At 42.7% G+C, this 14679-nt stretch overlaps 1 protein-coding gene across 5 annotated transcripts in view; it reads right to left on the minus strand.

The window, feature by feature from the left end:
- Positions 1–14679, minus strand: part of PLD5 (phospholipase D family member 5) — a 270448-nt gene that overhangs the window by 171231 nt on the left and 84538 nt on the right. The gene's annotated exons all lie outside the window — the stretch shown is intronic.

Raw genomic sequence — 14679 nt, forward strand, 5'->3', positions numbered from 1 at the left:
CTTTTGTTTGTTTACTTGAAAACAAACATGTCATCACAAGAAGGCTGAAGAGCTAAATGGCATTTCCTATTTCTGTATGTGGTAGCTGACATGAAAATTAGCGCAGTCAATTAATTGCAGTTAACTCAAGTGATTAACTCAAAGCAAATTAACTGGATTTAAAAATGTAATCGTGATTAATCGTAGTTTTAATTGCACTGTTAAACAATAATAGAATGCCAACTGAAATGTATTATAAATATTTTTGGATGTTTTTCTACATTTTCAAATATATTCATTTAAAATTACAACAGAATACAAAGTGCACAGTGCTCACTTTATATTATTATTTTTATTACAAATTTTTGCACTGTAAAAAAGATAAAGAAATCATATTTTTTTCAAATCACCTCATACAAATATTGTAGTGCAATCTCTTTACCGTGAAATACAACTTACAAATGTAGGATTTTTTTTTTTTTTACATAACTGCACTCAAAAACAAAACAATGTAAAACTTTAGAGCCTACAAGCCCATTCAGTCCTACTTCTTCTTCAGCCAATTGCTCAGACAAACAGGTATGTTTACATTTACAGGTGATAATGCTGCCTGCTTCTTATTTACAATGTCACCTGAAAGTGAGAACAGGCATTCGCATGGCATTTTTGTAGCTAGCATTGCAAAGTATTTACATGCCAGATATGCTACACATTTGTATGCCTGTTCATGCTTTGGCCACCATTCCAGAGGACCTGCTTCCATGCTGATGACACTCGTTAAAAAAATAAAACGTCAATTAAATTTGTGACTGAACTCCTTGGGGGAGAATTGTATGTCTCCTACTCTGTGGTTTTACCCACTGTCTGCCATATATTTCGTGTTATGGCAGTCTCAGATGACGACCCAGCATATGTTGTTCGATTTAAAAACACTTTCACTACATATTTGACAAAAAGCAAAGAAGATACCAATGTGAGAATTCTAAAGATAGCTACAGGACTTGACCTAGGGTTTAAGAATTTGAAGTGCCTTCCAAAATCTGAGAGGGATGAGGTGTGAAACATTCTGTCAGAAGTCTTAAAAAAGCAACACTTCAACGCAGGAGGGTGAACAGACGTGCCCTTTTTAAAGGGACAGTCCCATATTTAAGCCCTCCTGCAGGTGTCCCAACTTTTTCTTAAAAATCGGCAAAGTGTCCCATATTTTCTGTCTCCCCTCCCCATCAGTACTGGCAGGTCCCTGCTGCTGGCTGGATCCCTGCTCACCAGCCGCCCGCCCACCAGAGGTGCGTTGGGGAGCGGTCTAGTGGCCGATGATGGGGATGGGTATGAAAGGCTGGTGGCAGGGCGAAGATGCAGCATGCGGGGCAAGCCGTTCCCCCTGCTGGTCCATCAATGCAGACCCTGCTGCGTACTGGCTCTTGGGGGGAGGGATAGCTCAGTGGTTTGAGCTTTGGTCTGCTAAACCCAGGGTTGTGAGTTCAATCCTTGAGGGGGCCATTTCAGGATCTGGGGCAAAAATTGGGGATTGGTCCTGCTTTGAGCAGGGGGTTGGACTAGATGACCAAATTGGACCTGAGGTCCCTTCCAACCCTGATAGTCTATGATCCCTGGCCAGCAGGGCCATGCTCCCCCATCCCATTTCCAGCTGGTGCTGGCAGCACGCTGCAGTGGATGGTGAGTGCGGCCAGGCAGCAGCCAGTTGTGTGTCATTTTTGCTACCCACCCATTGGCCCTTTATGTACCCCCCCCTTCTCACTCCTCTCCCTGCTTTGCCCCTTCACCCCCCTCAGCCCCGCTGCTCCTCCATATCCTCCGCGGCAGGGCGTGTCTCGCTCCCAGCGCTGTGCGGAGAACCAGCCCCTGGTCGGAGCATTCAGGTCACCAACAGCCTGGCCAGCAGGCTCCTTCCTTCCCCCACTACCTCTGGCTGGGCCAGTGCCCGGGAAAGCCCAAGACCCTCTGGCGTGGGGTGCTGACCAGGAGGAGCCAAGCCCTGCATGTGCCAAAGCCCCACACAGCGCTGGCACGGGGAAGCCTCTCTGCCCCTCTGCTAAGCTCTGGAGTGCGGGGGAGCTGGGAAGTGATTTTCAGCCTGTTCATGCCCCAAACCTGCAGGCTCCACAGCCCCAGGGCAAGGGCTTAGCATCCTCTTCACCTGACCCCCCACCACCCTGGGTCCTGCCCCCAGGGCGTGCAGGGCTGCTTCGTTCCCTAGGCAGACTCCTCTGCTGAGCCATCTCTCTGGCCCAGTTCGCTGAAGCCCCTGCAGTCAGGTTCCCTGGGCCCTGGTACACAATGCACCCTTAGGGCTTAACCCTTTCCTGCCCGCACTGTAGCCGGGGGACAGGAGAAGGCTGGGTTATGTCCATGGCCAGCAGCAGCCTGGAGGTATTAGCTGCCTTTCGACACTGTGCGGGCATGAAGGAACAAGCTGCTTCCAGCCACACGGGGAAGTGGGGAGAAGAGATGAGCTCTGCAAAGACACAGGCCCGGTCACTCCTTCCCCTCAACAATCTAGTGTGAACCCTGGCATAAATCTGGGGGGGGGGGGGGCACGTGACCCTGCGTGCCTCCCATGTGTTGCCACTGGAAGATGTGGTGCCAGGTACCAGGAAAGGCGCGTCCATCTCGGGGCCCAGCCCAGCATGAAGGGTGGAGAGCACTGGGCAGGGAGGGTCAAGTAGGTCAGTCACCCCCTCGCCCCCCCCGTGAGAGAAGTGGGGGGGGGGGGAGAGAGAGTGTGTGTGAGACTTCTCCCCATGTGTGTGTGGGGGGGTAGGTGTGTGTGTGTCACCCCTCCCCATGTGAACCCTAAAGCCTTAAAGATAAAAAGGTAAATAAAAAGAATCCAACTACACAATATTTCTTTTAAACAGGGACTCAGTCAACTTGATGTTAATTTGAATATTTATACTGCATAATTATGATGGATTGCCGTTGAACTCATTTGAAGAACAGTAATTTTACCAGGTGTCCCGTATTCAGCATAGGAAAATATGGTCACCCTACAATGCAGAAACTATGGAACCTGAACCACCAAAAAAGAAAATCAACCTTCTGTTGGTGGCATCTGACTCAGACGATGAAAATGAATGTGGATCAGTTCGCTCTGCTTTGGATCATTATCGAGCAGAACCTGTCATCAGCATGGACACGTCTCCTGGAATGGTGGTCAAAGCATGAAGGGATATATGACTCTTTAGCGCATCTGGCACATAAATATCTTGTGATGTCGGCTACAACAGTGCCATGCGAATGCCTGTTCTCACTTTCTGGTGACATTGTAAACAAGAAGTGGGCAGCATTATCTCCCTTAAATGTAAACAAACTTGTTTGTCTTAGTGATTAGCTGAACAAGAAGTAGGACTGAGTGGACTTGTAGGCTCTAAAGTTTTACATTGTTTTGTTTTTGAGTGCAGTTATGTTAAAAAAATTCTACATTTGTAAGTTGCATTTCATGATAAAGAGATTGCACTACAGTAGTTGTATGAGGTGAACTGAAAAATACTATTTCTTTTATCTTTTTTACAGTGCAAATATTTGTAATAAAAAATAATAATATAAAGTGAGCCCTGTACACTTGGTATTCTGTGTTCTAATTTAAATGAATATATTTGAAAATGTAGAGAACATCCAAAAATATTTAAATAAATGGTATTCTATTATTGTTTAACAGTGATTAATCATGATTACTTTTTAATCTCGCGATTAATTTTTTTAATAGTTTGACAGCCCTAATTAAAATGTTGAAATGTATTTCCTCAAGCTTAGAGTAAAAAATACTGTCGTGGTAACTCAGATACGACTGTCCAGTAACTATGGGTAAATGTGAACTTTTTAAAGGTTACCTATGAACATGTGTTTTACACGTATTAATGAAGTGTGTAAATTATCTTATTTGCACAAATGAATTGTGCAGGTATGTGCGATATGTGGCTATCACTACCCTTAAAGCTTCACCATGTGAAGAACTGCACAACATACACAGAGAAAGAAAACAAAACTAAACTGCTGCTGCCAGTTACTGATTTCATTAATATTCAGTTATTACCCTTGTAACTGTAATTTCTTGCCTAGAAAATACCCAAACCAGAGTTTATTATATCAAGCAGTCTTGAAGAGTATGAATCTCATATTTACAACTGAACAAGCAGTGGCACAAGTCTAAAGATAGTACATACTCTCTGCAAAGTCAGTCATTGAGGGGAGGGATAGCTCAGTGGTTTGAGCATTGGCCTGCTAAACCCAGGGTTGTGAGTTCAATCCTTGAAGGAGCCATTTAGGAATCTGGGGCAAAAATTGGGGATTGATCCTACTTTGAGCAGGGGGTTGGACTAGATGATCTCCTGAGGTCCCTTCCAACCCTGATAGTCTATGATTTATTTTAATAAAAGTAAGATCACCAACACCACCACCTCCCCTTCTTACACAGAAAGGCCCAATTTTGCAATATGATTTGCACCCACAATTTCTATCTGAGTGTGTATCCTAGGAAGGAGTGAGTTCATACTTCAGAGCAAATCATCTACTGTGTACCACTGTTGCCAGAGTCTGAAGTACATTGCCTATTTAAAACACAGCAAGCTCAACTTTGTCCTCAGATGCAGCGAGAGAATATTCCTTTAGTTCAGTGGAGGTTGTATCCTTCTATCAAGGACAATATTGGGCCCATGGTGTTAAGCAACACACATTTTAAACAACATTAACACTGGGCAATTTCATAAATTTAAAGTCTATGTTTTATATTATGAATATATTTGCCACGCATATATAGGATATACCAAGAATGCTGACAATCTATGCAATATAATTTATAATGGCTGCATTTTGGCCTACAAGCCCAGAGGCAGCAGCTGTATTTGACTGGAAATTAGAAGACAAATGTTGTTAAATATTGGCTCTGAACCAATGGAAAGGGAAGCCCCAAGTCCCAATGATGAATCAGTCATTCAGATGTGGGACAGTCATAAAAACCCTGTTTTCTTATTTAAAATAGATTTCATTGTTTTTGTTCAGTTAAGGATGCACACTGACATCTTTCACAAGATGCACAGTGACATCTGAAAATTAGAAGTACCTGCACAGTGGATACGGTACCCTGACTTTAAAGGGAGGCCCTCAGCGTAAAAATCTTAGTCCTAATTCTACACTGTATTTCATGTATGTAAATCTGGAGTCTCTCCCCTAAATTAATGGAGTTGTTTCAGATTTACAACAGTATAACAGAGCAGATTTTGGCCCCATATATTCTCACTTCCTAGGCCAAGAAGCTATAGAGTTGCTCAGTTGCCATCTATTGAGCTGGGTCATCTAGTTCCACCCCATCTTCAGTACCACTAGGGCAGCTAGTTATCACACAAGTGTGATGTTTGCACTCAACTTCTTCAAAGTAGTAAGCATTATCACCACAGTAGGCTGCTTCTTGTCCTCCTGCTTCCCCCTGCAAACAAAGAAACCCCGACTGACCATCCCTTCTGCACACATGTATCCCTTGTCTCACCCTCCACTCCATTAATCAAGCTTTGCCCTTAACAAGGGCCATCACCGAAAACTCTCTGGACAAAAGGACAGCATAACAGCTAAAACCTGGGAATTTGGAGAACTGGCGCCTCAGTCCCTTCAAGGAACCTGGGACGCACCTAACTATCAAGGAGAACTGGCAAATCTCATCAAAGAACACTGTCATAGGAACACTTCTACAACTAGGCACCTAGGATCAATCCCACTATCAGCACCTACACCCAAAACAGAGGAGCTATAGCCAACAGCCTCAAGCTTCAGTAGATGAATGGCAACTAAAATAGTACCAACTGTGACCTGATTTCAGAGGAAAGGCCTGATCTTGCCTGCATTGCCTAGATCCAATTTAACACCAGCTGCACCCTATTTTAGCCCAGCAAGGCTCTACAAGCTAATCAAAACATGAAGGATCCCAGAACAAACCAAAGAAGGGAGGCAAAATATCTACCCTGTTCCCCTCCAGTCTCAGATGCAGAAGGGACTCCTCTCCTAACACATGAGATTAAGGCTCCTTTGCACATACACATCTGTCCTACAGTAGGAACACAGAGTGCAAGTATAACAAGGCTGTTTGTGCACTGCAGTGCTCTCTCTGATAGCAGAGCTCACTGCTGTCACAGGACTCTCCTCCGCCTTCACACAAGATAAGATGAAGGAGAAGAGTTAATAGCCTGGCTGTAACACTAACCCACTACAATGGTGCTTCAAAGAGGAGTGCAGTCCTCACCCTCACCCAATTTCTTTTCAAGTTGTTCAAGCTCAGCAATATTTAGTTTCATTTAAGTTTTTCTAAAATGCTTTTTTAGAACTGCAGGCCAGATGTTCTAATCTACACAGACTCCTGAGCCCACCAGGAGTCCTACTGACTTCCACAGAAGTCTGTGAGCGTACAGGTGTCCACACTACCACACCTGTTTGCAGGATCAGTATCTTAAAAAGTAAAACAAGATAGCTTGTGTGACGTGGTGATTAGAGTCCCTCCACCCATTTAGTTCTGTCTCTCTATGGCCAATCAGACCCCTCCAGTGACTCTCGTGACCCACTATTGGCTGCAAGTGTCCCATCATAGAAATGCAGGACTGGAGGGGACCTTGAAAGTTCATCTAGTCCAGCCCCCTGCATCTGAATCTAGACCAACCCTGGCAGGTGTTTGTCCAACCTGTTCTTAATGCTCCAGTAAGGATTTCATCAGGAGCACTGGGGGGGCATGGATCAGCATTCACATCACACTCCCCATCTGTACCCAGCCAAAGCCGGGGAAGTTAATGATCCAAATGGTGGACCTAATTGGGGGGTGAATCCCGGTCATGTGCCACCTCAGGCACATTGCACATATGCTAAGATCAGGATCAGTAATATCCCAGCAGCACCATAAAGAACACCGCCTTACAAAACCCTAAATTACTCGTCACCATTTTGTTTGCCCTTTGGCTGCTCTTAGACAACAAATATAGAATAGTCACCTTCTCTAGTCAGTTCCATTTTTTGCTTCTCATGCACCAGCCAAATGTCTTGGTAACAAATAGCGTAGGGCATTGTTTAAATCCAATCCAACCCCTCCTCCCCCCCCCCCCCCCCCCGTTTTGTTTAAGTTGGCACATGTATATAACAAAGAAAAGACAAATTCAAAGTCTATTAACTTTTTATCCCCCTCTTTAATTGTGGGCTTGAATTATCTGACAGAGCCCTTTTATGTGTGGAATTTGAGAGCAGGATTTTGAATGTCCTCAGAAAAGCCTGACAGCCATCTTGGAATTGCTCCCTCTGAGCCACAAGTTCCTGTGGCTTCTTCTGAAACTTCAAAGCTTAATTTTTAAATTACAAATCCGTATTTGAACAGAACATGTGTTCAAATGTGTCTTTATATTTGAAAATAAAGCTTCAAAAGCAGCTACTGGGCGCAGCCCAGCTCCATTGAAGGAAGAAATGTAAGACAGTGGCATTAGGTAAATCTCCAGAGCCTTTAACTGAATACATTTTAACTGTCAACTACCAAAGCCCATACTCCAGGCAAAATGTTAAAAGGCTATTGTAACTAAAAAAAAATTTTTTTACTGTTGGGAATCTGTTGCACCACCTCTCCCGTCTTGTGTGCAATTTTGAAATAAACTCTTAAAAGTGATGGCAGACTTCCCAAGAAGAATTAATTCAAAAATTGAGGCGCAGAGCATATGCAGGGAGATCAGGGATCTCAAAATGAGGGATTCCATGGGAGCTGCTGCTCAGCCATAGTTTATAGTGACCATGTTATGTGGACTGGACAGCTCAGCCCACCCTTCTCACCACACCAGTTTGCTTCATTTTTGATGTGGAGAGATTCAGCCTAAGGGCACAATGCTCATTTAGTTTGAAAGCCCATTCCGCCTGTGGTGCTGCTATAGAAAATGCCAACAAATATGCTAGTTATGACATGAACACATCCCTTCAATGAGTGGTACCGAGACCACTACCTCACAAAGACTACCAAAGCCCCATCACATGGCAACAAGATTTGGTCACTATTTAGGGTGACCAGATGTCCTGATTTTATAGGGACAGTCCCGATATTTGGGGCTTTTTCTTATATAGGCTCATATTACCCCCCACCCCCGTCCCAATTTTTCACACTTGCTATCTGGTCAACCTATCACTAGTGAACTGAATGACCTTGCCGGTAAAAGAATTTCTGTTCCAATAGCAAATCCTTGAGCCATCCAGTTCCAGGTACTCATTTTACTCACTCAGAGCCTCAAATCAATGGAACTCCTCACATGAGTATGGCAAGCTGGATCTGGCCACCAATCCCATCTTTGAAAAGTATTCCTATATTTATATGCCTTTTTAAAACAACTAAACCTATTTTAATTAGGATACCTCATTATACCTAAATTATATCTGCCAGCACAGTACCTTGGATTTATATATCTTTTCCAAGCTCTGTTCAGGCAAAAAGATAGAGAGAGAAACCCTAGGTTTTCATGTTCATTATCATGCTAACAGAGAATGCCCTGAGGAAAATGCATGTTCACACACACAATGGAAGAGGGAGATCTTGGGAAAGGTCCCAAGATGTTAGGTTAGTTAGGAAAATTGAGTAACGCTCTCATGAGGTAGGACTATGCAGATCCAAAGAGGTGGAGGGAAAGTGGTGGCTTGGACTCTCTGATCCCTGTGGCCATGGGTAGGAACAGATCATTTGTAAAGACAAAGTTCAAGGTTGGAGCCATCAGACTTTAAGAAACTCCATCTCGTTCAGAACACTGAAGCATGTTTCTTCAGCAACATGGGCTACCACAAGCACATCAGACTTCTTGCTACACTGGCTTCCCATAGAATATTGAGTCAAATTCAAGGTCTCAGTCCTTACCTTCAAGGTATACAATGGCCTTGGCACAGAATACCCAGAAGATCGATTAATCCCCTGGGATAAGGACCATGGTTGACAGCTCTGCTCTTCAGATTAAATGGAACTTTCTATCATAAGAGTAAAAGCTTGTCTGTGTGGGGTATAGGGCTTTACTAGGGGTCTATTTGATATTGTGGAACAAACTCCCCTAGGACCTAAGGACCACCACAGACCTTGCCACCTTCCACTGTAAGTGCAAGGCATATTTCTTCAACCTGCCTTCACTAACTTAAAACTCATAGTAGCTTGTACATTTTAAAAACCAAAACCAAAATCCCACCACAACAAAAACACCACACGGCATATAAAGTTCTCCCCCTGGGGAGAAGATGAGAGACAGAGAAAGAACAAACTACTCATGACAGATGTGAGTCACGTCACTCAACACACTATCAATCAGAAGAGAGGATGGTCTGCTGAGAAGAACCCGCATTGTCAGTTTGCTATTAATAAACAAGTACGTCTAATGACAGTTAAGGTTGCATCAAGACCACCCCCTCATGTAAAACCTTAAAGGTATAGCAAGAAGTAGTTGAGGGAAGAGTCTCCTATATTCTTTTCAACCTTTATATTATCTATAACAGTGGCAATAACACACTCCAATACTCTATAAGGCTTTCAATTCCATCTCCAATGGATACCCAAAAGCAGTATGTACCCCCCTCCCCATAAACTCATGCTGTCATGCAAAACCTTAACAGAGACCTCATATGCTCTTACATCAACAGATTGGCATTTCTGACTGTCACACAGCCCTTTCACTAGAGGAGTTACTCCCCCTTAATCCAACATCAATGCTTTTTTGTCGGGAGCGGGGCACGGGAAGATTACCTGGGTAGTATTTGGTAGGCGAAGTGGGATTTAAATACATTTTTTACATTAATTCATAGAATCATAGAATATCAGGGTTAGAAGGGACCTCAGGAGGTCATCTAGTCCAACCCCCTGCTCAAAGCAGGACCAATCCCCAATTTTTGCCCCAGATCCCTAAATGGCCCCCTCAAGGATTGAACTCACAACCCTGGGTTTAGCAGGCCAATGCTCAAACCACGGAGCTATCCCTCCCCCCAAATTCAAAACTGAATATTTAATTAGATATATTTTGTGCTTGTACCCAGAAATATTTGATGGGTATATTTTTAAAAGGATAAATAACTGATTAGTAAAACCTTCTGGCACAATTAGTCAGACTTTATACACAACATTTATGCATCCAATTTAAAGGATTTATCCCTAAAATAGACTCACAGTTCTTTTAAAATGAACTCTTTGAAGTGATCTGTGGAATACACAGATATGCACCCATGTAAATGAGTAGTAGCAAATTCAAAGTTGCACTGGGGATCAAACTGTACCACATTAGTCAGGATTATCCAGAAGAGAAATGATAGCCCAGTGGTTAGAGCAGTGGTGGGCAAACTGCAGCCCGCAGGTCACACGGGGCCCATCCAAATAAGCTGATTGCAGGCTGCGAGACATTTTGCGGATGTTGACCATCTGCAGGCACGGTCCCCTGCAGCTTCCAGTGGCCATGGTTTGCCATTCCCAGCCAATGGGAGCTGCAGGAGGCAGCGAGCCATAGGGATGTGCTGGGTTAGAGGTACTAGTTTAGGACATGAGGCACCTAGCTTCAAGTGCCTGCTCTACCACAGGGTTCCTGTGTGACTTCAGGCAAGTAGCTTAGCCTTTCTGTACCTCAGTTCCCCATGTGTAAAATGGGGATAAGAGTACACCCTACCTGACAGGGGTACTGTGAGGTCAAATGCCTTAAAAGAGTGTGAAGTGCTCAGATATTATGGTAGGAGGGGCCATAGAAGTACCTAAGAGATAATTAGGATGTATTGATTCCTGATTATTTTGTAATCCTCTTCTCCCTCATCTGAGTCCCAAACAAAGAGATACTACGGAATCAATATGATGAACTAATCTGAATAGTAATGTCCTGCTATAAATAGTTGGTTCGTGGTAACTTTTGGCCATGGTTAACACCTGGAAGAAAAAGGTCAGAGCTGATGCTTCAAGCCTTGCCCTTTATTCTTTGATCCAACAGTTCAGACATATAATACGCTGACTGTAACATTTACCATAAATATTAGAATAATAAACTCTTTAGGAAGACATCCACGGCAATAAGGGTTAGTTATGTGACCTTCTCCTCCACAAAAATGTGTCATGTTACAAATAACTAGTAACATTCAGAGTTCAAAATCCAGTAAGAAAATCAAGGACTTCAGCACATCAGATAACCCCTAACATAGCTCCATCTCACCTAGAATTAATGTGGGGGAGAATAGTCTTAACAGGTATAGTGTGTCTACTGTAGATTAGGGCCCTAAACTCCCAACCAGACTGATGTTTTAATCCAGCATTCACCTAAATTTAAGATTCTACTGTAATTTGGCCCTACCAAAAGAGGCCATGGACGGTACTCCAGTGTTTTGCACATTGCTCTGTGGAAGTAAGGGCATAGTTGGGCCCAGCATTTGCTGCAAAGGGAAATTGTCTCATATTGCACATTATTAGATCATACTTATGCTCAATAACTCTACAAATTCCTCACCAGTGGAGTCTAATGCAGAGAGGATTTCCATAACAAGACCCATTTTTACCACTTATTAATTAATCCTGCAGGATGTCTATTAGGGCTCTCAATAGTGATAACATCAATTCAGCCACCCCAATGGGAATTTACTGTTGGGGGTAAAATTTGCTGGGACACAAGGCTACAGTCAATTTCCCTTTTCAACAGAGAGCTTCTTCACATGATAAGAGGGAAAGTGGCAAGGATTAGTAACTCCCCAGATTCAAGCACTTTAGACAACAGCCTGCTGGAAAGTGAATCCAGCTATGAACACAAAAAGCTTCCAGTTCCTGTGACGTTATTGACATAAACTGTGACCATATAAATCATTGTTGCAACTACTGTTATATATTTGCAGCAAATATTGTACAAAGGTTGTCAAGTGAGGGGTCTATGAAAAGGTTATGATTTGCTGGTTATGATTATGCTATCTGTATGCATGTATCATTTTTGTATTTAAAGTTATAAGTATTGGCTCTATCCTGTCTGTATTTCAAACTTGTGCTTTGCTTCTGAGTGACACCCCAGACAATGTGGCGTACGCACTGCCTAGCCTGTGTGATGACCCATTAAGGACCATCAGCTATACAACTAACCCACTGAGAGAAGGCAGATACCCCTTGTGACTCAGCAAGGCATGCAGGGACATGCCCATGGACAGAACTCTAAGGTTTTTCCATGCCATGTGCTGGGTGGCTTGTGGTTGGAAGAAAGCACATGGCAAAAGGACTATAAAAGGCAGCATCAGCATCTCCATTTTGTCTTCAGTCCTGCTTCTGACCTCTGGAGGAACCTTGCTACAAACTGAAGCTCTGAACAATGGACTGAATGACTCATCCAAATCTGTGGAAGTACTCCAGAGATTTGATTTGAACCTGCAGTTTATTCCATCACTGCTACAAGCCTGAACCAAGAACTTTGCCATTACTGTATGTAATTGATTCCATTTAACCAATTTTAGCTCTCATTTATATTTCTTTCTGTGAATAAACCTTTAGATTTTAGATTCTAAAGGATTGGCAACACCGTGATTTGTGGGTAAGATCTAACTTGTATATTGATCTGGGTCTGGGGCTTGGTCCTTCGGGATTGGGAGAACTGTTTTTCTTTTACAGGGGTATTGGTTTTCATAACCATTCATCCCCATAACGAGTGGCACTGGGAAACTGAAGCATCTGAGGGAATTGCTTGTGTGACATATGGCTAGCCAGTGGAGTGAGACCAAAGTCCTCTCTGTTCAGCTGGTTTGGTGTGCCTTAATAATAAAGGAAACCCAGCTTTGGGCTGCCACGGCCCTGCTCTAAGCAATTTGTCCTGAATTGATACGCTCAGTTGTGTCCCGCCAGAGGCAGCATCGTTACAGTTCCTCAGAGGACAGCAGGGCTTTCCATGAAATGGCTGCTGAGCAGAGCTAACTATATGCTGTGAAAAGCACTTCTGCTGCCTTGCAGAGACAAGAAAAGGGAGGTAAGGTGATAAAGGGTACCAAACAAGAAGAAAACAAAAAGGAAAAAAAATCTAACAGCAGCAAAAGGAAAAGAGCAAACAATAAAAAAAGGAAGAAAGACTGAAGAGGTGAGAGAGATATAAAAGAACAAGTATAAGAGATAGAACTAAAAAAAATAGAAGACAAAAAAGAGACAAAAAAGGAAAATGCAGAGTGAAGGGAGACCCAAGAAGCAGAAATAACTTTGACCTAACAGAGCTAAAAAATGGTTCTACCAAAACATTCACTCCATGATGATCAATGCCACACTTAGCTATTAACTGCGAATCAAAGTTCTTATTAGAACCCTGCTTTATAAACCTGGTCCGCTAGCCTAATTAAAAATGTAATTCAGGCTTTCCAAAAAATCAGCCAAATATCCCCAGTTAGCAGCTCACAATATTTCTGACAGGGGATATGTAATTCTTGCCACAAGCAGTATCATTAGAAAGAAACACAGGTTATAAATAAAGTAACTTTCTACGGTGCTCTTCTCGAGACCTGATATATATCTGTCTTCTGTTCGTTACTAACTAAATGAGTTTTGGGGGTCTTAGATCCTAAGGAAAACCTAGACTAGAATACCAGAAATATTGCAAGTCAGGATTTAGCATCTGGTGCAGCAACTTTCTCATGTTGTGGCTGCCTCTTGCCACTGATTAATACTCTCATTTTCATAAACATTAAAACTCACTACCAATACAGTTTTCATAGGTTGTTTCAGTTTCCATTCTAATCCTCATTTTTCCAGTTGCCCAGACTTTTGGGGTCAAGTTTTCTATGTTTGCTTGAAGCCCAATGGTTAAAAAACTGAACTAGTCTGGCCATTTTTGAGTTATAGAGCACGTTTCCCAAATGTTCTGGATGAGATGTATTCATAACTCAAAAATGTGAAGCTAGAAATTTCAAAGGTGTCTCATTTTAAATTCCTCATTATGGAAGTAAAAACAGCCTAGGTTTAAACGAGATCAGTTCAGTTGTTTAAATTAAAAATATTTTAAGTTAGAATATTTGCAGACATGTCTGAACTATTTTTCTGTTTGGTTTTCACTGTTTACTGAAGTAGGCTGGAGCATGGAGGACTAAATTCTGCTCAGTTGATGGGATGAAATAGTTAACTTTTAGTTGTAAGAGTCTTCAAATTACCCTTAGCATTGAGCCAACTTAAGCACTTTGGTCCAAATTAAACCCTGGAGTAATTTCATTGCTTTTTACCTATATAGACAATGACCAGCGTCTTTAGGGTGGGATTTTCAAAAGCTCCCCACTCAGAGATTCCAACGTTGGAAGGGACCATTGTGATCATCTAATCTGACCTCCTCTATAACACAGGCCAAAGAACTTTCCCGAAAGAATTCCTAGACACATCTTAGAAAAACATCCCATCTTGATTTAAAAGTTGTCAGTAATGGAGAATCCACTACAACTCTTGACAAACTGTTCCAATGGTTAATTACTCTCACCATTACAAATTTATGCCTTATTTCCTGTCTCAATTTGTCTAGCTTCAAATTCCAGCCACTGGCTTGTGTTACACCTAGGGTGACCAGATGTCCCGATTTTATAGGGACAGTCCCAATTTTGGGGGCTTTTTCTTATATAGGCACCTATTACCCCCTACCCCCGTCCCGTTTTTTTACACTTGCTGTCTGCTCACCCTAGTTACACCTTTCTCTGCTAGATTGAAGAGCCCATTATCGAATAGTTGTCCCCCATGTAGATACT

Source organism: Chelonia mydas, chromosome 3, assembly GCF_015237465.2.
Source record: "Chelonia mydas isolate rCheMyd1 chromosome 3, rCheMyd1.pri.v2, whole genome shotgun sequence".
In the NCBI taxonomy this organism is placed as follows: domain Eukaryota; kingdom Metazoa; phylum Chordata; order Testudines; family Cheloniidae; genus Chelonia; species Chelonia mydas.